The sequence below is a fragment of the Muscardinus avellanarius genome (assembly GCF_963383645.1).
Source record: "Muscardinus avellanarius genome assembly, chromosome: X".
NCBI classification, from domain to species: Eukaryota; Metazoa; Chordata; class Mammalia; order Rodentia; family Gliridae; genus Muscardinus; species Muscardinus avellanarius.
The window spans coordinates 123,321,234-123,348,812 of NC_137792.1; the positions used below are offsets into that span (position 1 = coordinate 123,321,234).

General features: G+C 34.9%; 1 protein-coding gene across 7 annotated transcripts in view; it reads left to right on the forward strand.

Annotated features, from left to right (window-relative positions):
* PCDH11X (protocadherin 11 X-linked) overlaps positions 1–27,579 on the forward strand; it is a gene marked incomplete at both ends in the record, with an annotated part of 600,787 nt that overhangs the window by 407,922 nt on the left and 165,286 nt on the right. The window lies entirely within an intron of this gene.

Genomic DNA, 27,579 nt, shown 5'->3' on the forward strand with positions numbered 1-27,579 from the left:
TGATAATTATTGTTTGAATGTTTCATTAGTTGAATATTTAATTCTAAAAGTAGATAATAGGTAAAATTAAAAATAAAACACTATAAACTTTGAAATGATTACCTAATAATGAATCATTTAATCTCAGCTATTCATAAGTAAGGACATGATGAGTCAGTTTTCTAAGAGCATAATAAAACCATTCCAATATTTTTCCAGGCAATGTTTTATATACTCACACTGAAGAGGAAGCAGTGATACAGAGGGACATAAAAATTTAAGGATAAAATACAGTTTGAATAATTAGAAAAGAGAGTAATATTGTTAAATAATTATGGGGACAGTAACACTCAGAGTAGAATTCTGAAATCCACTTAATGCACAGTTTAGCAAGTGTTCTTTATATATTTGCTGATGAAGTGACTTCTTTTTACCATATACACAAAAAGCCCCTTCGTAAGCCACTGAATATATCTTTGAAAGTTATTTTTTTGAGGAAAACCACACACTAGTTCATGAATTGCAATAAATAACACTAAAAGTAAGTACCATCATTCCGTTATTATTGCCACATGAAACCAATAGAAAATATATTCAGTGTAAGAAAGATAATCTATGTTCCTTTTAAAGTTTAATTATCCAGCCAGGTCAATTCTGTCTTTTGTTGCTATTTACAGATGGTTCTGACCTAAGATACCTGGACTTATTATTTTCAACTGTACAATGGTTGGTATAAAAGTAACGTGGCCAGGCATGGTGGTGCACACTTGTAATCCCTGTGCTTGGGAGGCCGAGACAGGAGGATGACACATATTCGAAGCCAGCCTCGGCTACTTAGTGAGACCCTGTTTCCAAATAAAATATAAAATAGGTCTGGGAGTATAGCTCGGAGGTAGAAAGCCTCTGGGTTCCACCCCTAGTACCACCACAAAAAAAAAAAAAAAAAAAAGTAACGTGTTCAGAAAAAACATACTCTGAATATTTAACTTTTATTTTTATCCAGGCTGGGAATATGTCATTCAATATACTCATGCTGCTGGGTAGTGGCAGTGAGCAGTAGATCTCAAGCAGCCTTGCCCTCACAAGGATACAATCCATACTCTACAGTGTACTGTATTGATAAGTCGTGTTTTTTTAATTATTTTTATTAGTTCTTTGTAGTTGTACATCTTAATGGAGTACAAGATGGCAGAGGTATACATGCACACATCACCCAATTAGCCCTCACTCAATTCTTACCCCGATCCCTCCCCCTCTCTCCGTCTCATATTTGGCTTACTGATTGACTTTAATATGCTGTGAATGTACATCATGTACTTATGGGAATTTCCCTTTACCCCCTCTCATCCTTTTCAGTTAGGTCACCTTATTTGCTCATCTATTGACAAGGAATGAGCCGTGGTTTTTAGATGTCATTTTGAGTTAGGACATTTTCAATTTAAGGTTTGTTTATTGAGCTATAATCCCATCATAAATTGAGGTGCTTCCATATGTGACAGATCATTCTTTAAAAGTGTGTGTCAGCTTTTAGTCAGTGTGACAAATATCTGAGAAAAACAACTGAGAGGCAGACGGGTTTGTTTTGGTTCAGTTTCCAGAGGTTTCAGTCGATGGTTGGCAGGCTCTATTGCTTTGCACCTATAAATGATGTCATTGTGTTCTTCTTTATGGCTGAGTAAAATTCCATTGTGTACATATCCCATGGTTTTGTAATCCGTTCATCTGTTGATGGACATCTTGGCTGGTTCCATAGTTTGGCAACAGTGAATTGTGCAGCTATGAACATAGATACACATGAATTAGTTTGGTAGTTTGGTTTCCACTGGACCTGAGATGAGGCAGAACAGCGTGGCAGAAGGGCAAAACAAAGGCAAGCCGGTCAGCTCATGGACGCCATGAAATAGAAGAAAGAGAAAGGTAGAAGGAACATGATCTAGTCTTGGAGAGCATGTCTCAAGTGATATACTTCCTCCATCTAGGCCCCACCTCTCTACAGTTTCCACCATCTCCCACAGTCTATTCATCTATCAGTACAAAAATCCACTAATTATGCTAGTTTAGAATGGATATTTCTTCATTGGAAATCAAGACTTGAATATATTGGATTAAGGAATAAAGGATAAAGATAAATTTGTCTACCCATCTAAAGGCCACTTATTTTTCCACACAAATGACTCTTTTTTCTTAAAAGCTACTACTATATTTGCTTAAATATGTTTGAGGGATATTCCAGATCCAAATTGTATTCATTCTCAGACTGTAAATAATGTCAGATAATAGAGGAAAATGCAAAATAATTTAAATCAACTTTGAAAACCTCAAGTCATGTGTTTTAAAAAGTCAATCCATCAGTATTTCTAAGGAGCAATATTATCATTATCAATGATATCAGTTATTTGGAGAAAAGGGCTGAACTTAATCCTCCTCTCTGATAGAAGTATAGGACAAATGTCTGCTATATTTCATTGCCATGCCAACACAAAACATTATACAACTTTATATTTCTATTGAAATAAGAAAATTCTTCACATATAGTAATATTTTTGAAATAATAATGTCAATGTCACTTTTTTCCATTTCAAAGGAAAGTCATTGCAGTCATTAATCCTGTTTATGACTACCAGCTTATCTTTGACCCTAATGTGTTATATAAAGAATACTGTTAGAAAGTATCTGCATATAAATAGGTTAGAAAGAATGGGTTTATTCAAGAGTTCAGCGGGATAACATTACTTGAGAAAATAAGGCACATGTGATAGTGTTAGGTTTATATAATAAATGTTCTTAGGCAGATGTAAACACTTTGTGATGTGTATTCAATTTGCCATTTAAAGTGGCAGGCTTTTGAAAAGTCAGTCTTTCTCTATTGAAGCTTATTAAATTTTAAAAATATAACATAATAAGAAAATGGGTAAAACAAAACTTGCACCTTTTTATCATATCTAGCTTCTCTACATAGGAAATGCAATAACAATGCAGAACACTTACAAAATGCCTTGTAATTCAGTGTCTAGGCTTCGTGCAGGCAATGAATATAAAAAATGTCACAGAGGTCATGGATCAAAGGGAGAAGTAGATCTTTAAAGCTGGAAACTTGAAGACATGTGCAGCGTTCTTTTGGGTGACAGCCTCTGAGATGAGTGTTATCTCTCATATCTTAAATCTAATATGGATTAGATGGAGGTTTATCACTCAAAAGCAGGACTCTTTAAGTAAAGCAATTTCTTATCTTGTCTTCTGTTTGAAAACGACAAGCACTAGGAGCTTGGCACAAGCTGCCAATTGAAAACCAATGCCATAAGGTATGGAATGTCAGAGAGCTTGGATAACCACTTGCAGTGTCAGAAAATAGGTGGCCTTCTCTTCACAATAACACTTCCTTTGCCCTAAATTTTTATTAGGCTACCTATACCATATAATAAAGTTCATTTGACATTTATGTTTCCATTATTTATGAGCCATGAAGCAGTTTATTTTATGACCTTCTTCTGTCTTTCTTCTGTGTCTTTTATCTTATGCTCCCTCCTTACTTTTCTTTGATGATAAGACAAGACTATTTTGCTGTTTGTTCCTTTCTAGAGCTCTTTGAAAATTCTTGTAATCAGTTATGCCAGATGCAATCCTTGGATGACTTAGAATATTTAGTACTGTTAGCCAATCCACTTTGATACAATTCAGAAATTTTAATGAATGAGGAGCATGTCAGCAATATATTTTCATGTCTGTGACACTATATTCAGTTCTACAATAACTTGCAACTCTCACAATTGCTTGCATCAACAGGACACTCAACAACTAGTGAATATATAAAAAAATTCATTAAATAATAACTATGGACAATCTTTCTTACCACGATTTCTGTAATTTGTTAATTTACATCTTCATTGAATGCTGAAGATTCCCAGTAGATACTAGAAGTGACAGGGTTTGCTAAGCCAGTTTCCCCCTATTTTAATCAATAATCTTAGTAATTGTTCCAGTTCCACTACTTATGCGCTCTTCATCTGATATTTCATTTTTTATCAATCTGATATTTAAGAAAATTATAAATTATGTAAAAATAGTCATTATAAAATTAGCCACCAGAAGTAAATATCATCTAAGAAATTTCTTCTCTTGTAATTTGTGTACATCATAAAAGATATTGGTTTTAAATATATTTTGCAATTAAATACTTTAAAATTAGATGTTGAATAATAATGTTTTATTGTAGTACTTGATTTTGTGATCACTATTCATCAAATTTTTTCATCACAGAGCATAACAGATAATTTCTTTTAGACCATCACCTTATGCATTACAGGATTTGAATCCACATACAACAACTGGCTAACATTGAATCCTTGGATAGATTTCTTAAAATCACTGTGCATTCTTTTCTTCAGCTATAAAATGAAGGGATTAATTTGGGGAGGTGAGGACCTCCAATAATCTCAGTATTTAGGAGACTGATATAGGAGGATCACAGGTTCAAGGCCAGAGTCCAGTAACTTAGTAAGACAATGTTTCAAAATAAAAGAGGCTAAGGAGAGTAACTCAAAGGTAGAATATGACTTGGTTCAATTCCCGGTACTAAACACAAAAATAAGGGATTTTATTGATCTCTATACTTCTTCCAGCTTCATAATCTTATAACTATTGATACCTAAACTATACATGTGTAGCTGTAGACTTTTATATTACTTTTGAATTTTACATCTATAAGAGACCTTGGATAACATATATTCCAGCTACTTCATAATACAAATGAAAGAATTGAGATTTAGCTCTTTTAAGCAACAGCTGAACATCCTAAAACAAGATTTAATGTTTATCATGTTCCAAAATAGAAGGCTTACTAATGTTTGTAAGTAGCTACCTTTTGCAATTTAAATGAAGCAACTCAATTGAGAGTAGACTAGAATAAAATTTAAAGAGTTATTATCGCCCAAGGGGAATGTTATAATATATCCATATGGAAGACATTTTTGTGATGAGGCCATGTATTAAAACAAATATTCCTATTTAGCATCTTATACAACTAAATGAAAATCTGAGCAATGTGAACTGCTAACTTCTTTTGTAGTACTTTTATTTGTGCGTTACAGTCTCGTACCATAATGTAGTTTAGATAGTAGCATACATGCACACAGCACTTGGTGACCACGCCTCTCCTTCCCCATAATTCATACTGAGAATGACATTGATATTTTCACTTTGCACTTGACTTCTAAAGTCATAATGGGAGCTAACTAGTGAACATTTTAGAGAAAAAAAAAACAGCCATGTTGAATAATAATCACTATTTTTTTTGTTCAAATTTGTTTTTTTTTTCTTTTAAAATTTTTTATTGGTGCATTATATTCAAACATCATATTGGGGTAAAAAAAACTCGTGTGTACAAACATATACTCATCGCTCACTATTTCAGTCAATAAAATTAGCTTGTCTTGCCGGGCCGTGGTGGCACACGCTTGTAATCCCCGCGCTTGGGAGGCGGAGACAGGAGGATCGCGCAGGTTCTAAGCCAGCCACGCTGGCTTAAGAGACCCTGTTTCAAAAATATAAAAAATAGGTCTGGGAGTGTAGCCCGGAGGTGGAAGGGCTTCCAGGAACCCCAGTGCCACAAAAAAAAAATAGCAAATTAGTTTGTCTTCATTATTGGTTTCTCACAGTTTTAGATAAATGTGTATACTTGTATATACTATTTACAGAGCAATTTTGAATTAAAAATGAAATTTAGAAAGCAAATATCTTTTGAACATGTTGGAAAGCATGTCAGAATATCTCAAGAAGGAGTGATTCAGAATGGATATCTAAATATATTGCGTATCCATTCTGTTATAAATTCAACTGTTCCTATATTCTGAAAATCCTTCGCCATTCATTCTATGCTACTTCCATTTTATAGCAGAATCATGAAGATACAGTTAACTAGGAATTGTTTTTTTAAATAGACAAACTGACTGACTTACTAGTGTGCCATAACATCAAAATGTTTGAAATAAACATTATCATAATAGTCTTTTATGGACAATGATTATAACTGGAGATGAAAGCAGGGTAACTATCAGAGATAAAAGAGAACTATATGCTACTTAAACCATTAAATTATATGAAGTTTTTCTTACACAGAAAGTCTGTTAGCTTTTATTTATACTAATTTACAGTAACATAGAAGCTGATGCTCTTTATTGAGAAAGTCAGGCTGAAACAGAAATATTTTGAAATAATTTTGATAGTTATGAAAATATCATTACTTTTACAAAGTAAAATAAGCCTATGAAAATTGGAGAGATTAATTGTCTTTATAATATTCTACTCCTACTCTTTGGCTCATCAGCAGTACATTGCAAGGCTCACTGACTGACTATAATTTTTGTTTTAATGATGTAGTTTTTCAGGCATTGGATTAGACTGTGATTTTCTTAGATTTATGCATGTAACTTGATCTAAAATTGAACTGCATAATTCTTTCCTAATTGATAGTTTTATTTAACTGTATCATGCCTATCTCTTTTAAAAGTGTCTTTCCCTGTAATAGACAAGTATCTCTTGGCATTGACTTGAGGGAGGAGTCAATTTACAGAGGCACAAAGTGTCCGTAACAATTCTTTTAAAGAGTGTAGGAAGCAAATTAACCTAATTTTTAGAAAACAAGTTAAATATTAAGAAGGAATGTATGAATTCCTTGCTTAATTCAGACTATGGTTAAAAAGATGTAGTACTCATTAGAGATATTTTGAAATATGAGTTTACCAAAGACATTCTCATTTGTTGGATCAATCATCATGCTTTTTATTTGATTGTCTTTAATTGCTTTATTCCACATATATTTTTTTATAAAAGCAACTTTTAGTAGTCAGAAATATAAAATTTGCAGTACTACTGATGTTTTCTAGTATTTTCTCTCCTTCTTGATGTTGATTCTGAATTGAATTGAATAGGAGAACAGAAAATATTGGGAAAAGTCACACAAATATCTGTTTTTATTCAAGTAGAAAATTAGAGTTTCATAATTCACTGGAATTCTGTCCAAATAGTTAAATTCCAATTAAAAGTGTCATCGTGTTGAAATATTAAGTCTTCCCTTTAGAAAGAATTAACCATTACAGTTTTGCAGAACAGCTTAACTTCTAGAATATAATATCTGAAATCCAAATATCATGGGGAAAGTTCTTAAACACACTGAGCCCAATTCAATATCCATGTAAGTCTTTGAAATATCCCCTCAGGGTTTCAAAGGATATGAACTGTGGCTAGGTTAAAAAAAAAAAACAAACTTTCATCTAGAAAGATCCCATAATGCCCAACAGTCTGAAGTGAATCTGTCTGTATATTATTACTCAGTATAGGGGAAAAGCAGAGTGCTTTCAGGGCAGAGAATGAAAGACCATTGCATAGGTGAAATTAATCATATACCTTCAGCTGCATTTTCAGAGGTGCTTTAGCAATACTACTTTTGCAAAAGAAAAATAATGTAGCAAATCCAAACTAAAACCTTAAGAGACCTTGGTAGTAAAAGAATTGAATTTTTGTATGTCCACATCCAGAAAGACTTTATTCAGAAATTAGAGAATTCTAATACCCATAAGACTAAAAAAATACATTAAGATACATGAGGTATACATACATATATTTTTCATTCTCCCCTATTTCTGTTTTATTTTCTCATCTACAAAAGAAAGCCTAATTGCTATTGCAAGATATATGATTAAATAGTTAGTGATGCAGAAAATCATTCTAATGGATAGAAGTCAGAATGCCTGAATTAGAATCTCAGGTCTGCTTTCTTATTTGTTTTTATTTTTTATTTTTTTTTTTTTGTTTTTCTTTTTTGGCAATTAGGAAGACATTTTGTTTCTCTGTGGCTCTGCTTTCTCTATCCTCAAAATGGTGATACTACTAACATCTATCTCAAAGTATTATTGAACTAAATGAATGCATGTACACATATATATCTAAATATATACAATATTTATAATATTTAGATTATATTTTCCCTTGGGCTACTGTATGTTCTTACAGATCTTTTTAGTTTCATGTGTATATAAACCACTTAGATATATTGTTAAAAATATATGCTCTCCATCATAATATGTGGAAGCTAGGGAGAAAATAGGTCACAGGATGAACACATAGGATGAACTCTAGACAAAGAAGAAAAACCCATAGATGAGCCAGTAAGGCAACATAACTAAAGGGGAAGGCAGGGGGGAAGAGGGAAATTCCTTAATGTACGTGATGTACATTCACAAGCTTATCAAAGTCAACTTGTAAGCCAAATATGAGAAGAAGGGAAGGGGGAGGGAATGGGGTGGGAATTAAGGAAGGGCTAAATAATTGATGTGTGTATATATGCTTCTGCCATCTTGTACTCCATTAAGGTGTATGATTACAATGCACCAATAAAAAATTGAGATTATAATTGCATTTCTAACAAGCCAACATTGATGACCATGCTGCTAGTCTGGACCCACATTTTGGGAACAAAGTTTTAACAAATGTTTCTGTTGGCTGACCAAAATAAAGCAATTGGTCATGATTGATTCAAGCATTAAAATAGCTCATGATGCTGTGTGAAAAAGCCTCCAAAATATTTTTTAATATTTTAAGGTGTATTAATTTTTTCCATACTGAAGTTTATCTTATACATACTTAGGGCTATATATCAAACTGTTTTAGTCAGCATTCTCATTGCTATAATCTAAAAGACTAACCACATAGAGGAAGTTCCATTATTTGTTCAGGGTTTCAGGTTTGGTCCCTGTGAGGCCAGGAAAGAGATATGAAGCTCTCTGTATCTAACTATAACACACTGAGTTATAAAAATATAAGTATCTTAGAGAGAGCTTTAAATGTTAGTATGTACTTTTTCATTCTTCCATAGAGACTTTCTCTTTCCTGTCTTTCATATCCCCACACATTTACATGCACACACACACACACACACACATACATTTAATCTGACAACTGTTATTTGAAAATTAATATATTTCAATTATGTGTGACCCACGTCATCTAGGTGAATATAAAGGCTATTTGTATTCTTGGCAAACAAATATACACCAACACTTCATTCCTAGAAAATGAATTGAGAGAACAACAGGACTTCAGCAAAGTAGAATCCTAGCTGCATTGCCAACTAGAGTCAGCAAATGCCTTCTATGCATGTGAAGTCATTATGCTTCCCATTTATGGCACATAAGCTGATTAAGAATCTTTCTGGACCATCACTAGTGTTGATGTTTTGATTTCTGTGAAAAATTATCAGAATGGAGAAAGGGAACAAAGGAAGCCACGAAAGTCACAGAAAATAGATGAAAAGAGACACATAAGTTTCCTTTTGAATGTGGGGTGCTGGACTAGTTTATGGGACTAATTTTGCATGTATCTACAAGAATATACTTTTGGTGTGTGCTATTGAGAAATAAAAAAGAATTGTCCTGTTGTTAAAACCCTAATAGTTTTGTGGAACATATTTGCTTAGCAATTCAGTGTGGATGTATTCTATGATAGGAACTTTAATTGGATAACTGCTGATTATGTGTGAGTTTTATTTCTTTCTTTATCACATAGCTAACTAATATATCCTAGTTTAGTTTGAAAGAGTGAAGAATTATTGACTGATTATTTGTTATTGCATCTTGTTTTATTATCATCATTCATTTTCTTTGCAATTTCCCCTTCCCAGTATGTTTTAGGAGGTTCTGTTCCTCAAGTCTAATGGACATAAAATGAAGGGAAGTTGTGTTTTTAGTATGCATAATGTTTTCTGAATATAGATGCTGAAGGAAATTGTAGGCAGATGTGTTTTCATCTCTGATGGTATAAGGCTTTTTCTCTTCCATGGAAGAGATCAAGGATAGACAAATTCTATTCAGCATTTTATCTGTGTTGCATTAAAATTTTATATAGTTTAAACTTATTAAAAATTTTATCTATTTCAAATTATTTTAGGAGTTTCAAGTTAACTATAACTCTTCCCAGAGATGACTAGTTAGTCTTAGCAACAACAGCAGCACCAAATATAACCATACGATCTATCCATATTTTCTGTTTTAGGAACTAAGGATTGAATACAGGAACATTTTACTTCTGAATTGCACCCCCACTCCTGTTTTTTATTCTTTATTTTGAACAGGATCTTGCCACATTGTGGAGGGCCTAACCAAGTAGCTGAGCTTAATTGTGAACCTGTGATTCTCCAGTCTCAGCCTCCCAAGTTTTGGGATTATGTATGTGTGAGCCACTGAACCTGGCTCTAACCATATTTTCTAAAGTAAAATATCTTATTTAAATTTTCAGACTCCTTTCTTTATAAATGGTTGGATTGATATTCTGTAAAAATTAGATTAATAATATATTATGTAAATTTGTAAACCAGGCTTACTTACACTCTGTCAGCATTGGTAAAAAAAAATAAACATTCAGCTGGGCGTGGTGGTGCACCCTTGTCATCCCCGCGCTTGGGAGGCAGAGACAGGAAGATCGCGCAGGTTCGAAGCCAGCCGCGTGCGCTGGCTTAAGAGACCCTATTTCCAAATAAAATATAAAATAGGTCTGGGAGTATAGCCCAGAGGTAGAAGGGTTTCCAGGACCCCAGTACCACAAAAATAAATAAATAAATAAATAAATAAATAAATAAATAAATATTTTTCCTTATGGTATGTATTACCAGGAAAAATAATGAGTAATGCCACATTCATAATTTCCTCAAACTTCCATAAAAATAAAACATTTTAATGTTATTTTATTATACAGATATGGCAGCTTCCTTTTATATTTATTTATTTATTCATTCATTCATGTATTTATTTTTGTAGTACTGGGGATTGAAACAAGGGAATTCTACTTTTTAAAAAAATTTTTATTGTTGCATTGTAGTCATACATCTTAAAGGGATAAAAGATGGTGGAGACATACATGCACAACTCACCCAATTAACCTCTGTAGAGGAGCAAATAAGGTGACCTAACTGAGGGGATGGGAAGGGGAAAGAGGGAATTCTACTTCTGAGCTATACTTTCAGCCCTATTTTAGTCTTTATTTTGAAGCAGGGTCTCACTGAGTTGCAAAGGGCCTCACTAAGTAGCTGAGGCTGTCCACAAACCATGATCCTCCTATCTCAGCCTCCAAAATGCTGGGATTATAAGCATGTGCCACTACGCCCAGGTAGAAGTGTTTTTTTTAGAAAAAACAATCATTTGTATAAAAAAATGCCCTTAGATAGATGCACAAATTTATTGGAGTATCATTTTAAAGTTGCTCCTTCCTTGTTTTGAAGGAAAGATTAATTTTATTTTCAAATTAACATCTTCTTGGGCCTGCTTATTCAGCTGAAAGAACATGCTCAGAAACATGGAGAACTCAGACATAATCTAGATTCTCTCAATAACTCAATTCAGTATTGAAGAATTCAGTCATTCTCTTTGACTCTGTACTATTACATAGTCACAAAATAACAGATGTGGACTAGCTCTACAATTTTGTATCTTAGTTTTACTATATGTAACACTATATTGCACTTAAATAGCAACTTACAAATTATGTAGTTTACTGTTATATTAATTTCTTATAATTGAACAAAGCTATCACTAATATTTGGTATTCATGCCAAATGATTGAATTAGAATTTTCTTGTGACCAATCAAAATGGTGAAAGCATATTAAAACTATATTCATGTTTACAGCAGCATAATTCCCAATTCCCAATATTTAGAACCAACCTAGATGTCTATCAAGAAATAAGTACATTACAAAATTATGGGATATGTACACAATTGAATTATACTGGCAATAAAGAAGAAACAAAATGATGTCAGTTTCAGGAGAATGGATGTACCTGATGAGCATTATGTTGATTGAAATTAGCCAGTCACAGAAAGTGAAGGGTCCTATGTTTCCTCTAATATACAGAATATAGTAATTGCAATATCAGAAAAACTTCAGATAATGGAAGAGAAACTCCAGTGGAGTCAGTAAAGCGGTCTAGGAGAAGAGGGGGAATGGGAGAATTAATAAAGGAAACACTTCCATGGACATTATTTGCATAAGTGACAATACCAATGCCAAACTCAATGTCCTACAGGGGAAGGCAGTGTAGTAAAGGAAGGAGCTGGGGGGAAAGCCCACCATGTGCTGGATGTGTGTAGGTCACTGTCTCTATAAACTACATTATGATGTGAGAGAGACTATAACGCACCAAAAAACAGTATAAAAATAAAATAAGGCCGGTGGTTTAGCTCAGAGGTAGAATGCCCCTTGATTCAACCCCCAGTACCACACACAAGTGGACACACAAATGAATGAATGAGTAAATGAATAAATAAATAAATAAATAAATAAATAAATAAATAAGCAAGTCGGGCATGGTAGCACCTGCTTGTAATCCCAGCATTTGGGAGGCTTAAACTAGAAGATTGTGGTTCATGGACAGCCTCAGCTACTTAGGCCCTTCGCAACTCAGTGAGACCCTGTTTCAAAATTAAAAAAGGACTAAAAAATAGGGTTGGGCATGTAGCTCAGAGGTACAATTCCCCTGGGTTCCATCCCTAGTATTACAAAAATAAATAAATAAATTAATTAATAATAAAAATATTTAAAATAAATAAATACATTCCCTTCAAAAATAGAATACCTTCAAATGAAGGTGAAAACTTTAGTATACTTCAAAAATTCTTCAGTTGAATAGGTACCTAGAGGGCTATTTAATACCTTAATCTTAAATCTTCCCAGTTTATGCCTCAAGGGAACTTATGGTGGACAAATAGATATAATTAAAAAATACTAGAGAAGCAAAGGATACATGTGTATGATCATAAGCATCAATAAAACATATTTTGGTATCATTAAAATACTCTGCTATACATGTTGATTCAGAATTAGTGATTTATAGATTTAGAGAGATATTAAAATTTTTCTTGCACACACTGATAGACCATGAAGTAACTGAAGTAAAAGGTATTACCTAAGAATAATTGTTATAGCATGAGACTTTTTAATTTTACTATTTTGAAGGATCACTCACTAAAATAAAATGAATAATAATTTTTTCATGAATAATTTAATTTACTTAAAATGTAGGAGATCCTCTGGTTGATGGTGTTTCAAGAGTGGAGGGAATTGTAAGATATGGTGGCATCATAGATAGCCAGGTGTGATGGCACACACCTGTAATCTCAGTACTTTAGAGGCCGAGACAGGAAGATTAGAGGTTTGAAGCCAGCCTCACCAATTTAGCAAGATCCTTAGCAACTTAGGAAGAGCAAGACTCTGTTTCAAAAATAGACAGAGGAGATGGTAAAATGTAAAGTGAAGTCTCTACTACTTGGCATGTAGAGTTGGCTCATGAATCATAACAACACTTTTAATTATCTTACCAGAAAGTCCTTAGTTTTTTACGGGGTTTTCTTTGGATTTTTATGGGTACACTATAGTTTCACATCATAGTGTGGGTCATGTTGACAATGGCATACATTCACACAGTGCTTGGTGCCCTCCCCCGCCTCTTTTCCTCACCCCCAACAATGAGTGTCCAGTTTGACCATGCTACATTCACACTTACACACATGTTCGAATGTAGCTCCTCCATTAATCAATCTCAGCCTTCTTCCTCTCCTACCTTTCCTTTCTAGCCTTCTGAGGTTTCCCCTCCATTATCTGTAGTCTTAGGATATTTTTAACAAAAAGTTTTAAGTTCATTAGTATTTTCTCTAGTAATTTTACATTTTACAATTGTTTCTTATGAATAACATATTTTCAACTGATTTTATTTTATTTGTTCTTGTATATGTTTGTAATTTTGTACACTTACCAAAAGTATATATGTGTATATCTATATCTATATCTATATCTATATATATAGATATATACATATATCAGTATGTCTGCATATCTATCAGTATGTACACATTATATATATATATATATATATATATATATATATTTCAACTTTCATATTTTATTAGTTGGAAGAAATATCATTTAGTCAAATACAAGTATAAAAAAACACATGTTTTTTCTCACTGTGAACCTGCTGAGGATTCATGCTTTTTCTCTGTCAGTGATAATCCTTATTTCCCACATGTGGGCTATGAAATAGACATGATTATTTCATTAGATTTTATTGGTTGTGGGGAGAGAGGATGTATGTGGTTAAAGGCACACTTAATTACATACTACTTTCTTTTTTAATACACTATGAAAAGACCTGCTTCATTCAGCATTGAACTAGTAATAATGTTTAATGATTGTATTTTAGCTGGAGGAGATAGTGCAGGTAAGAAAAAGTAATGAATACTCTCATGTGAACATAATATCTCATTGGGAGCAATTAGAGACTATTTATATCACAGAAATACACACATATTTTTTCAACTATGTTGTGCATTTCTTGTTATTTCTTAAATAAGTAACAAAGAAAATTCTTAAAATCCCATAGAGAGATTATATTAAAGACATACTACATATATGACATGTCCTTGATGCCAAATCACTTTAATATATCTTTTAAAGTCAATTAAATAGTACTTCTGAGAAATATAACATGCAATATTTGTCAAAATTCATAGTTTCTTCTTAGCTTGTTAATTATAGTATTGTGAATTCTTAATGAAATTTCAAACACAATTTCTGATAGTTTATGGAAAATACACACAGTGGAATTCTACTCAGCAATAAAGAACAAAATTATGTCATATGCAAGAAGATGGAAGGGCCTGGAGATCATTATGTTAAGTGAGGTTAGCCTATCACAGAAAGTGAAGACTCATATGTTTTCTCTAATATGTGCAGGATAGGGTGTAATTGGGATAGAAGGACTCCAGATAATGGAGGAGAAACCTCAGTGGAGCCAGGGATAAGATCTAAGGGAGGGGAGGAGGAAGACTGAGGCTCATTAATGGAAATATTACCATTGACTATGAATATACCTGTGAATATTCCATTGCCAATCTGGGTGCCCTGTATTGAGAAGGCGGGAAATGGGGAGGGGCACCAAGTGTTATGCCTATATATCATTCTCAACATGATTTATGTTATGATGTGATACTATAATGCACCAAGAAAACACAAAATGCCTTTTTTATTTTTTTTCTTTTATTTTTTAAATTTTTATTGGTGCACTGTAGTCATACATTTTAATGGGGTACAAGTTAGTGGAGATATTCATGCACACATTACCCAATTATCCCTTACCCAATTCGCACCCCACTCCCTCCCCTTCCCTCCTTCCTATGCTTGGCTTAGTGATTGACTTTGATATGTTTGTTTAAGTACATCATGTGCTTTAGAGAGTTTCCCTCTTCGCCCCCTCCCATCCCCTCAGTTAGGTCACCTTATTTACTCCTCTACAGGATCTCCTTCTTCATCTAGAGTTCCTCTCGTTACCCATTTTTCCCTAGCTTTCACATATTAGGGAAAGCATCCTATTTCTTACATTTTGTGACTGACTAATCTCACTTAGCATAATATCCTCTAGTTCCATCCATCTCCCTATAAATGATGTAATTGTGTTCTTCTCTATGGTTGAGTAAAGTTCCATTGCGTACATATCTCATAGTTTTGTAATCCATTCATCTGTTGATGGACATCTTGGCTGGTTCCATAGTTTGGCTATGATGAATTGTGCAGCTACGAACATAGATACACATGCATTAGTTTGGTACTTTGGTTTTCATTCTTTTGGGTAAATATAACAATATAAAGGTTATTACCTTTATCATCGCTTTAGTGTAATGGATTATTTCTTAATTTATATACTTAAAAGTCTTAGAATTTTAATTAAGTTAGGTCACTCATGTTTCAGTTCCAAGGAAGTCTGAAATTTTCTATAGAAATGATGGCAGCTTTTCTATGTTGGTAGGGTTTTTAAAAATCTGTGAAGAGTCAGGCATATGGAACATGCTTATATTTATAGTTAGTACTTTTGGAGGCTGAGATCAGAGGATTTCAGGTTCAAGGCCAGTATACCTAGCTTAGCAAGAGACCCTATTTCCAAATAAAATATAAACTGGGTTTTATTATATAAGCCTGTAATTCCAGTATTGGGAGGCGGAGACAAGAGGATAACAGTTTTGAGGCCAGCCACAGCAGCTTGCCACACTCTCAGCAATTTAGTAAGACAGTTTCAAAAATAAAAAACAAAATGTACTGGGAGTATAGCTTAGAGGCAGAATGCCCCTGGGTTCAATCCCAAAGCCAAAAATAAAATACAGTGAAATAAATGGTACAGGGGAGTAACTCATTAGTAGAATGTTTCTCAGTTTTATCCTCAGTAACACACTCACATGCACACACATACACACACAAGTACCGTGAATAACTTATAATGATAGCTAAGTTATAATTTTTTAGAAATCAATATTAAACAAGATAACATTTTCTCTGGGAATGTAACTTATGATGTCTGTACCAGTACTGGGAAGAGGCTTCAAAATGTATTAATGTACAAGTATTGGGAAAAATTTTCAATTTTCAAAATATATCTTTGGTAGTAAAAAAAAAAAAAACGCCAGAAGCTTCAAGGAAAGGGCTGCAGATTTCCAGGCACCAAGGGTATTTAGTGAGAGAATAGAGGAAGCCCAAGAGCCTGGCGCCTTTTTACATATATAAGATAGGCGGACTTCCTCAAGGATATGAGGGAATACCAGACTCCAGATAAGCAACTTAACACATTTTGGAGTGTAACAAAAGACTTGCGGGTCTGTGCTGGAGACAGAGCAGGTCATCTACACATCAAATGACCTGCCCCTGGAGATCTAGTCGGGTCAGAAGACTGGCTATAAAATACTCTGTATCGAGGAATTGTCAGTGACTTTTGGACCCCCACCCCCATACCATACAGGGATTGTATAGGGCTGTAAAATGTCTTCTATATTTCTATCTTTGTAATAATAAATTCATTTAAGTTTTCATCAAGAGTTCGGACTAGTGTTATATTTATCCTAGTTCAGGACAAGGACCCACGGCTATGGGAACAGTTTTTGGAAGCCTAACAGAGGTCCCTGGGAACAGTTCTCCCCAAACCATAACAATGTCAACATAATTCAGAGCAATGAAAACTGAGTAGTAAGTCATAGAATATTAAGATTGCACACAAACACATACACACACATATACACACACCAATGCCTTAAATCTCACTATACTCTTTCCTTCTTATTTTTTAACTGAATTGAAAATTAGTGTCCAGGATGGTAGTATAGCTCAGTACTTGCCTAGTATGTGGTACAAGGATCTGAGTTGGGTCAAGAGCATTTCAAACACAGAAAAAGAAGAAAATTTATGTTAAATTTTACATTAGAATCCTGACCTGAACAAGATAATTCATAAATAATGTATGAAATAAATACTTTGGTTAGGAAGCTTATTTTTAGAAGAAATTAAAAGGAGAGAAAAATCAGAGCTAAAATGTACCTTAATAACCATAGAAGTTAATATCTTCTATGTTTTACATGTTCTTTGCGAACCAAATTTCTATCTTAGATTCTACCTTACATGTCTCCACCTAAATATTTCTTGAAGCCAGAGATCTAGTGATGAGGAATGGTTTTAGTAAGTTATTTTAAACATATACCAACAAAACAGAATAGGTTCAAAATACATCATATTATAAAACTAGATGTACTCGATTTATAGTTTGTAATTAGAGATGAATATTACACTTAAATCCAACAATTTGTAGTGCAATGATTCTTTGTAGTGCAAAGGAACTTTCCAGAACAAAGTAATATAGTGGAAAAATGATGAATCATTAATCACTAAGAAAATACAACAAGCTCCTTTTTGCTATTTTAAATTTAAGAAAACATGTTGAGGTATTTTGGCAGAAGATTATTGGTCTGCCTTGATATACGGAAACTTTTCATGTCGTCCAAATTTTCCTGGAATTCATATGAACACAATTCAGTGTAAGTCATTAATTTCCGCTTAGGTCTTCAATTTTAAAATTCATAAGGATCCTACTTATTTTTGTCGCTGTGTATGCGAAGCACCTGCTAATATGTGTGTACAGAGATATGTGTTAAGTATTTACTTGGTATTTATTTTGTAGAATACAAATTTGTATGTTACTTCATGCATTCCTCCCATGAGTTTAAAAATAAATCTCTGCTGGCTGCTAAATCAAGTTTTAAATACCTCACTTAGCTTGCTACTACCGTAATTCATAAAAAAAGAAAGGTTGCTTTCCATATTTTACCTCTGGCCTCATCTTATGTCAGTGACTGCTGATTATAAGTACTATTAGTGAAACCGAAATCAGCATGGAGCACTTGAGTTGCTTTTCAAATAAAGTTCTTATTTCAGCATTTAGTTTCCCAAAAGGCTTTTAATCAAGGTTATGGGAAAGTCCATAAACTTTCTGCTGAATATTTAACAAGCTGGAGGTCACTGCAAATGTGTCTTATCAAGGGCAAGGGAAATGAGATTGTAATCAGGAAAATAGAAGACCTTATGATAAGCAATGCTTTATCTGCAAGATAAAATCTAACAAAAAATCAAGGTTACTCACATTTACAAGTTTCTTTTGTAGAATTTAATTTTCCTAGTTTGAGTCATGATGTTAAAAAATGGTAAAGAGAACTAATTCATTTGACTCAATACATTACCTGGTCTTTGAGATAGTGATTGGAATTAATTTTGCACAGTGGTGACAATGGCAGAATTTAGCTAAGGAGTCTTTAAATTTAAACAGTTAAAGTTAAAAGCACAATTCATTTTGACAAAATACATTTTATCAAAAGTGAAAATTTTATGGTGAGAGAGACCAGTAGAATAGGGGAAGGGGTTAAAAGGAGGCTTGATGAAAGAAATAGTTCAAATAATGCAATGTCCATATATGAAGGTATCACTACCAATATCACTACCATGTGTGGGAAATGAGGGAGGGGTGGGATCCAGAGAGAGTCACACCAAGGCTATGCACATGTATGTTTGTATCACATTGAACCTCACTAGGATATATAGTTACAAGACACCTGTAAAATATTTTAACAAAAATACCATATGATAGCCTGGGGTGGTGGCACAGGCTTTTGAAATCCCAGCATTTGGGAGGCTGAGACAGGAGGACTGTGGTTCACAGACAGCCTCACCTACTACTTAGTGAGGTCTTTTGCAACTCAGTGACACCCTGTTTCAAAACAAAGATACACATGCATTAGTTTGGTAGTTTGGTTTCTTTTCTTTTGGGTAGATACCCAACAGTGGTATTGCTGGATCAAATGGTAGATTTGTTCCCATTCTTCTGAGGATTCTCCATACTGTTTTCCAAAGTGGTTGCACTAATTTGCAATCCCACCAACAATGTCTTAGTGTTCCCACTTCTCCACATCCTCGCCAGCATCTGTTGTTGTTTGTGTTTTGAATGATGGCCATTCTAGTTGGAGTTAAGTGAAATCTCAGGGTAGTTTTGATTTGCATCTCTCTGATTGCCAGTGATGTTGAGCATTTTTTCATGCATTTACTGGCCATTTGAATTTCTTCTTTTGTGAAGTGTCTATTTAGTTCATTTGCCCATTTTGTTATTGGATGCTTTGTTTTCTTAGTGTTGAATTTCTTGAGTTCTCTGTATATTCTAGATATTAGTCCTCTATCAGTGGTGTAGGTGGCAAAAATCTTCTCCCATTCTGTTGGTGTCGCGTCCCTAGGGCTCTGACCAGCAGAGCCTAGGGAAGAAACACACGGACGCCGACTCTGTTGATGAAGCTCCTTCCTCTTTAATGCTCTCTCAACGCCCTCTCAGGTAAAAACAATATCAGTCTTCTATCCTCTCCCTCATCACTCCACCAACCCTCCTTCTGGCACTCTACGTCTCTGCTGCAGCACACACCGGTCACCGTGGTGGCTTTGTGAACATGTCCGTCCCAGCTCGGAGCCCGGAGCAGTCCGCCAAGGAACTGCTCTTCCTGTCCACCAACCCTCTTCTCTCTCCCGCTAGGGCATGCGCGCTTTTTAACCTTCTCCTGGGCAGGCAGGTGGTAGCACGAGGCGCTGCGTCACTAATCATCCATAAGGCGCCTGATAGGGCTCACTGCGCAGGCTCAGGGCACCGCCAGCCTCGTGAGCCTCGTGACTTGGCTGCAAGCCCAGGCGCCATCTTGAGTCCACGCTGGCAACAAGCCTGGGTGCCACCTCGGTCCTGCCGAGTGGGCCCCGACATGTTGGCTCTCGATTGAGATTCTTGATAGTTTCCTTTGCTGAACAGAAGCTCTTCAGTTTCATGCAATCCCGTGTATTTATTCTCCTTTTAATTTTTTGTGCCTTTGGGGTCTTGTTGAGGAAATGTTTGTCTGTGCCTATGTGTTGTAGTGTTGGACCTATGCCCTCTTCAAGGAGCTTCAAAGTCTCTGGTTTAATTTCCAAGTCTTTGATCCATCGTGAGTTGACTTTTGTACAGGGTGAAAAAGTGGGATTAACATCCAATTTTCTGCATATGGTTAACCAGTTTTGCCAACACCATTTGTTGAAGAGGCTATCCAAACTACCAAACTAATGCATGTGTATCTATGTTCATAACTGCACAATTTACCATAGCCAAACTATGGAACCAGCCAAGATGTCCATCAACAGATGAATGGATTACAAAACTATGGGATATGTACACAATGGAATTTTACTCAGCAATCAAAAAAAAACTCAATTACATCATTTTCAAGGAAATGGATGGAACTGGAGGACATTATGCTAAGTGAGATTAGTCAGGCACAAAAAATAAGAAATCAGATGCTTTCCCTAATATGTGAGAGTTAGGGAGAAAAGAGGAGCAAACAAGACAACCCAAAGGAGGAGAAACGAGGGGGGAAGAGGAAAATCTCTAAAGCTCACAATGTACTTAAACATATCGAAGTCAATCACTAAGCCAAGCAAGGGAGGGAGGGACGGGGAGGGAATGGGGTGGGATTTGGGTAGGGGTTAAATCAGTGATGAGTACATGTTTGTACACACAAGTTTTTTACCCCAATAAGTTGTATGAATATAATGCACCAATAAAAAAAATTAAAAAAAATAAAAAATAAAATTAAAAAAAAAAAAGAGTTTCCGGGCGTGGTGGCGCACGCTTGTAATCCCAGCGCTTGGGAGGCAGACACAGGAGGATCCTGCAGGTCTGAAGCCAGCCGCTCTGGCTTAAGAGACCCTGTTTCCAAATAAAAATATAAAAACAGGTCTGGGAGTATAAACAAAACAAAGAGTTAAAAATCGGCTTGGGGGTGTAGCTCAGAGGTAGAATGCCCCTGGGATCTATCCTCAGTACTGAAAAAAATCTATACCATATGATAATTGAACATTTTGTAATTAATTTATCATTCTTTTATCAACACTTAAACCTAACATATAAGAAAATTATATTTAAGCCTCACAGAAATCTAAAGTCTTAAAAAGATAGCAACTGAGATGTTTAAATTTTCCCAATAATAAGCATTCACTGGGCATTGAACTCAGGGGCATTGTACACCCCCTGAGTTCCCCAAGCCACACCCCCAGCCCTATGTTTTATTCTTTTTATTTTGAAACAGGGTCTCACTAAGTTGTGAAGGGCCTCGCTAAGTAGCTGAAGCTGGCTACAAACCTGAGGCTCCTGTCTCAGCCTCCCAAGGACTGGGGTTACAAGCATTGTGCCACCGCGCCCAGCTCCATACTCATTTTTCTGCATACTTGTATAATGATTGTAATTATTTCACTGGATTATTATGAAGATGAAATTGCATGAGCATTGCAAAACATTTCATATTAAATCTGATACACCTTAAACAATGTAGTGTCCATGTTAATAGTTAGCACATATCTAATAATATTCAATAATAAGTTCATTCCCCCAGATTTATGTACACACATGAAAAGATTTTCATGAAGTCTGAGAATCCTGATTACTTAATTGTCATTATCCTTAACAAGAAGGGCCAGAAGTATTATTTAGCTAATTTTTTACAAACTACTGCAGGTTTTGAAAAGAGTAAATTCTCAAAATTTTCAGTTACATGAGCTATAAACACCAGAAATAAATTTGAATTGTCATGCTCACATAGAAGACAGAAGAAACACTCAAAATATTTACGTTTTCCACAATTACTGGACTCTATGCCATTATGAGAAATGCTTCATTACTATAATTGACAGAATTATATTGTATATACAAATATACATAGATATATTATCTATGTAAAATCATGGGTAGAGATAAATTTTAAGAGACAGCTGGATAAGTTTATTTAGAGTAATACTACTTAGGCTGGCAAGTGCCAACATTATATTAATATGTGGTATATACTTCCTGAGATCAGGGATGGAGGGAGAAAAATTGATTGCTAATTTAAAATGTTTTAAAGTATTTTTGTGTAATTTATTTTACTAACAGGACTTTCTTTGTGGCTATACTTATTTTAAACATGCAGTAATAATTTGTGAGATGCTATTTTCAATATTAAATGGGTCTTTAGAATTAACATAAATTATATGTCATCAATAATCTGCTTGATGTCATCATAGTTTGGTATAGGGCAATTTTAAGTAGTAACTGTCATATATAAATGAACATTCCATATAATGTTTTTTTTTTTTTTTTTTGTGGGTCTGGGGATGGAACCCAGAGGCATATGACCACCGAGCTACCCTCCCTGCCCTATTTTTTTATTCTTTATTTTTGAAACAGGGTCTCACTGAGTTGCAATGGGCCTCACTAAGTAGCTGAGGCTGTCCGCCAACCATGATCCTCTGGTCTCAGCCTCCCAAATGCTAGGATTACAAGTGTGCGCCACCACTCCTGGTTTCATACCATATAATATTTAAGATAAATTTGGTTTTATATTCTTTTTAAACTTCACATCAAATTAGAAACTCCTAATTGCTTTCTGGGGGCTCAAGAGTAAGATTTATAAATTAGTTTTTGTTTTTATAACTAATTTTCTATGAATAAACCCTAGGTTTGTAAATAGGCTATCTGAGTTGTATATACTAGTAGATGCAGATTGTAGATAGGGCAAGTAGATGACAAAATGAAAGAATGTCATTTCTTTGCAATAATAGAGCTAAGGAATGTTTTCCCCCTACTCTGAAATACAAAATTGTCAAACTCTTTGGTTTCCAAAATTGAGAGAGGTGTGCTGTATTGAAGTCATTCTTTGTTATTAATTAGTTTAAGAAGAAACAGTAGCTAAACTTAAGAGTTGGTTCTTAATTGTATTTGATTCACATTTCTCTTAGTTAATTGCTTTACTCTACCTCATTTTGCTTGTACCTATTCTATTTCAATTAGTGGAGTCTTAACATTTGTATTTACTGAAAAATCAATGACAAGAAATGCTTATTCAAGACTTATGCTTTGAAGTGTGAAATATTTATCTTTCCTTAGCACATTAAAACTCTATCTCCTAATATTTAAAAATAAACACCTTAACACATAAGACTGGTGATAGCAAAGTTTAATCTAGAAATATGACTGCAGTAATAATAGCTTTACTTACTTTGTAAGGAATTTAGTTGAATGCACCGTATGGAAATAAAGGCTTTTCCCTTCTTCAGTCCCTCCCCTGTAGCGGTATCAGTATAATTTATTACCAAGGAAATATCCTTTATGCATTTCAGTTTTTCCCCATCGTTGTCATTGAGTAAATTGGTAGGAAGGAACATAATTAAGGAAGAAAATCATACTTAGGAATTACCAACCGTGATTATCTCTTCTCCCCCCATTGCTTGCTGGTAGGCATCCCTCCGGGTGTTTGGCTGGAGATAGAGTGAATCGCTTTTCTTAATGCATATAAGGAGTGACTTGGCTTGGTAACAACTGTCAATATTGAGAATTAGTTGCACAGCAAAAAAAGTTATAGCATTGTGATATTTCCAAGGTAATATTGACACTTCAGTGCTGTATTTCACACAAATTTGCCCCTGTGGTAAAAAGTTAACAGGATTTTAGTGCTATAACTGAATGAAAAGCATGATAGGAAATGGAGTAAAGAGAAGACATCTTTTATAAGAGGCAATAGACTAGCTTGTGATTACCATTCATTGTAGCCTATTGGGCTTAAAGTACTAAATAGGCTGAATATCCAGAAAACTAATATAATATTTATAATTGTATAATATAGTAGGAGAGAGATATCCGGCTCTTGCAAACTCTCACTGTGAATCAACACTGCCAAAATTTATAGGAGAAAATTGGAAATTAAAGAACCTTCATAGATAGTAAGTCCTAATTCCTTAAGGGATCTCAGAAGGATCAATTGGTATTTGATACCAGTTTTCTAGTAAGGAAACATCTCTGTCTTGGGTTAAGATGGGACTAACTATGAACTCTTTAAAAAGAATGTAAATCTAGGTGTCATGAGGAGTTAAAAATAGGCTTAATTCAAGCAAAGACATTACCATTCTGACATTGGTATAGAGGAAATGTGGATTGAAAGTGCTGTTTCAGAGGCAGTTGAGCCGAGGGACACTACTGTTTAATTTTGAGCAAGAGAGGGATGGATCCCTTTTGCCACAGTAAAGGTTCCCTTTGACTTTATAATACTTAAGGGAAGATCTTTCTTCAGATCAGAAAAAGTTCTATATGTGTTTTTGCATGTGTATAATATGGTATATATAATTCCAATATTTAAAATTATGCAATACACCCATGTTCTTGAAGTTTATCTGTTAATACTATGGCAGAACTATACAGGGTCTTGTATCTACAGTACCCTCTTTCAAAGGTTTGTTTGGCTAGAACTCTGAAATAAATTATTTCTTGTTAATTTATTATTTCTTGCTTAGGAATATGTTCTATAACACAAGTAGTGTGTGTGTGTGTAAATTTATTTTTAACTAGAGAAAAAAGTAAGCAAATTCATTTTCCTCACTATAGGTTGCTATAGGCTACCTAGTACACATATGCGAACTGGTTTTGTGACCAGGACAGCTATATCTCTAAGAAACTGGGTTTATTTATTTATTAATTATTTATTTTTTATTTTTGGTGGTACTGGGCTTCCTGGTAGCCCTTCTACCTCCGGGCTATACTCCCAGACCTACTTTATATTTTTTAATTTGAAACAGGATCTCTTAAGCCAGCAAGGCTGGCTCCCAACCAGCGCGATCCTCCTGTCTCCGCCTCCCAAGCGCGGGGATTACAAGCGTGCGCCACCACGCCCAGCGAAACTGGTTATCTTTATATTTTGCATTGCATAAATAATTTAACTGATTGTGCTTCTTTCTTTGTGTTAATTCCTGTAATGCCAAAATTATTGCACTGCTAACACTCCTTGATGTATTTAAATGTGTTTTTCCTTTCCTCATGTCATTGTATGTATGTATGTATGTATGTATGTATGTATGTATTTATTTATTTATTTATTTATTTATTTATGGTACTGGGGGTAGAACTCAGAGGTTTTCTACCTCCGGGCTATACTTCTGACCTATTTTCTATTTTATTTGGAAATGGTCTAAGCTGCTGACAGACTCATTCAGTAGCTGAGGCTGGCTTCAAACCTGTGCGATCCTCCTGTCTCAGCCTCCCAAGCATGGGGATTATGAGCGTGCGTCACCACGCTCGGCTTCTTTCCTCATTTTAACCTTTAGATCTAGCTCACTTTCTTGTATATCTGGGTTCTTCCTTACCTATTTGATTTTTTTAATTGATGCACTGTAATCATACATCTTGAGGCAATTGAGAGTGATAGAGACATACACGCACAGGGCACTTTTCTAGCCCTCCCCAGGTACCTCCCCCTGCTCTTCCTCCTCACCTTCCTACCTCAGCACAGTGAGCAGCCTTGATCCGTTTCTATATGTGCATCATATCCACTGAGGTGGTTCCCTCCTCCATTCTTCCTCTTCCTCCATCCCCCTCAGCTAGGTCGCCTCCTTTATTCTACTTAGGTTTCTCCTCATGTCATTTTATGTATGTATGTATGTATGTATGTATGTATGTATGTATGTATTTGTTTATTTATTTATTGGTGGTACTGGGGGTAGAACCCAGAGGTTCTGGAGTCTCTACTATGTCCCAATTTCTTTTGATTAATGATGAGAATTTTGGCAGATGCTAGATATAAAAATAGACAAATCAGTAGTAGATAACCGATATTGTACACAGCCAAAACATATTTGTACTTTGTCATTGAACATTAAGAAATACTCACATATAACTGAGTCTTTAAATAATAATGACATATAATGATATATGCATGTCATAACTACAATATTCTCTATAATGTCACTAGGGAATTGTTTATACTGGCTTATCTTGTCCCCAGCTAGGCATGATTACATTTTTTTTTTTTTTTGGTGGTATTGGGGATGGAACCCTTCTACCTCCGGGCTATACTCCCAGACATATTTTATATTTTATTTGGAAACAGGTTCTCTTAAGCCAGAGAGGCTGGTTTCGAACCTGCATGATCCTCCTGTCTCTGCCTTCCAAGCACAGGGATTACAAGCATGTACCACCATGCCCGGCTTGTTTTGGCTTTATTTTGTGTGGGTCTGGGGATGGAACCCAGGGCCATTTGACTTCTGAGCTAAGCTACACCCCAGCCCTATTTTTATTCTTTATTTTGAAACAGGGTCTCACTGAGTTGCAAAGGGCTTCACTAAGTAGCTGAGGCTGTCTTAGAACTGCAATCCTCCTGTCTCAGCTTCCTAAATGCTGGGATTACAAGCATGTGCTACCACGCCCATTTTACATTGTTGATAATTTACCAAATCTGACTTTTCTTGGTAATCTAGCATGAATAGCACACGTTTTTTTCCCCCATTGAAATGTATGACTAATTCTCCAAATCCTTGAGTAGAGGAATACACTACTAAGTTATCTAGAGAACTCAGGTCTGATATTTTCCATTATTCTGGAAGTTTATTCTAGGAGATGAAGAAGAAAAATAGGGGAGAATAAAAACAGTGAATAAAATTGTTTTAGGGTTCTAGATTTCTAAGCCAACAAATAAAATAACTCTACTCAAATACAAATCTAGTGCTTTTCCAAACCATGCTGCTGATCCACCATTTTGCTCATTCAATATCTATCAAAAGTGCTCATTTGTGTCTAGAGTATATGTCAAAATTTTAACTAATATATAAGTTGCATTGTTTTTAGGGTCTGGCCAAAAAAAAGCAAAGACATTACATGCACTTTATTGAGCTTACTGTCTACCCCTCCTGTAGTCTAATAATTGAGAATTGTGATATGTTTTCTCCATATTTATATGTACGTTCATATTTGCATTTCTGTTTAAAACAGAATTATACTTAAAAAATCATGTGACCATGTTGACTTCTATCCCTTATTACAAAGATTACAAATACCTGTTATAGTTTGAAAGTAAAATGTCCCTTGAACCTCATGCTCTGAAGGAGCCATGCTAGGAGGTGGGCCTCTTAGGGGTGTGGCATGGATGGAAGTGGGTCCCTAGGCCTTGGGGACCACATATGTTCCTTGCTCCTTCCACTTGCATCATACCTTAAGGACCTGAGATCCTACCTGGCATCTAGTACAAAATGGAATATATATGTAGAATGAGCTATTCGGAATTTACAGTTCTGAAGTTCCCTCCTCAGAGTTGGTTGTGACATCTTCTTGGTCACAGCAGTGAGAATGCTACCTGAAATACTACCTTTCAATAAAAATAGTGTATTACTTTTTTA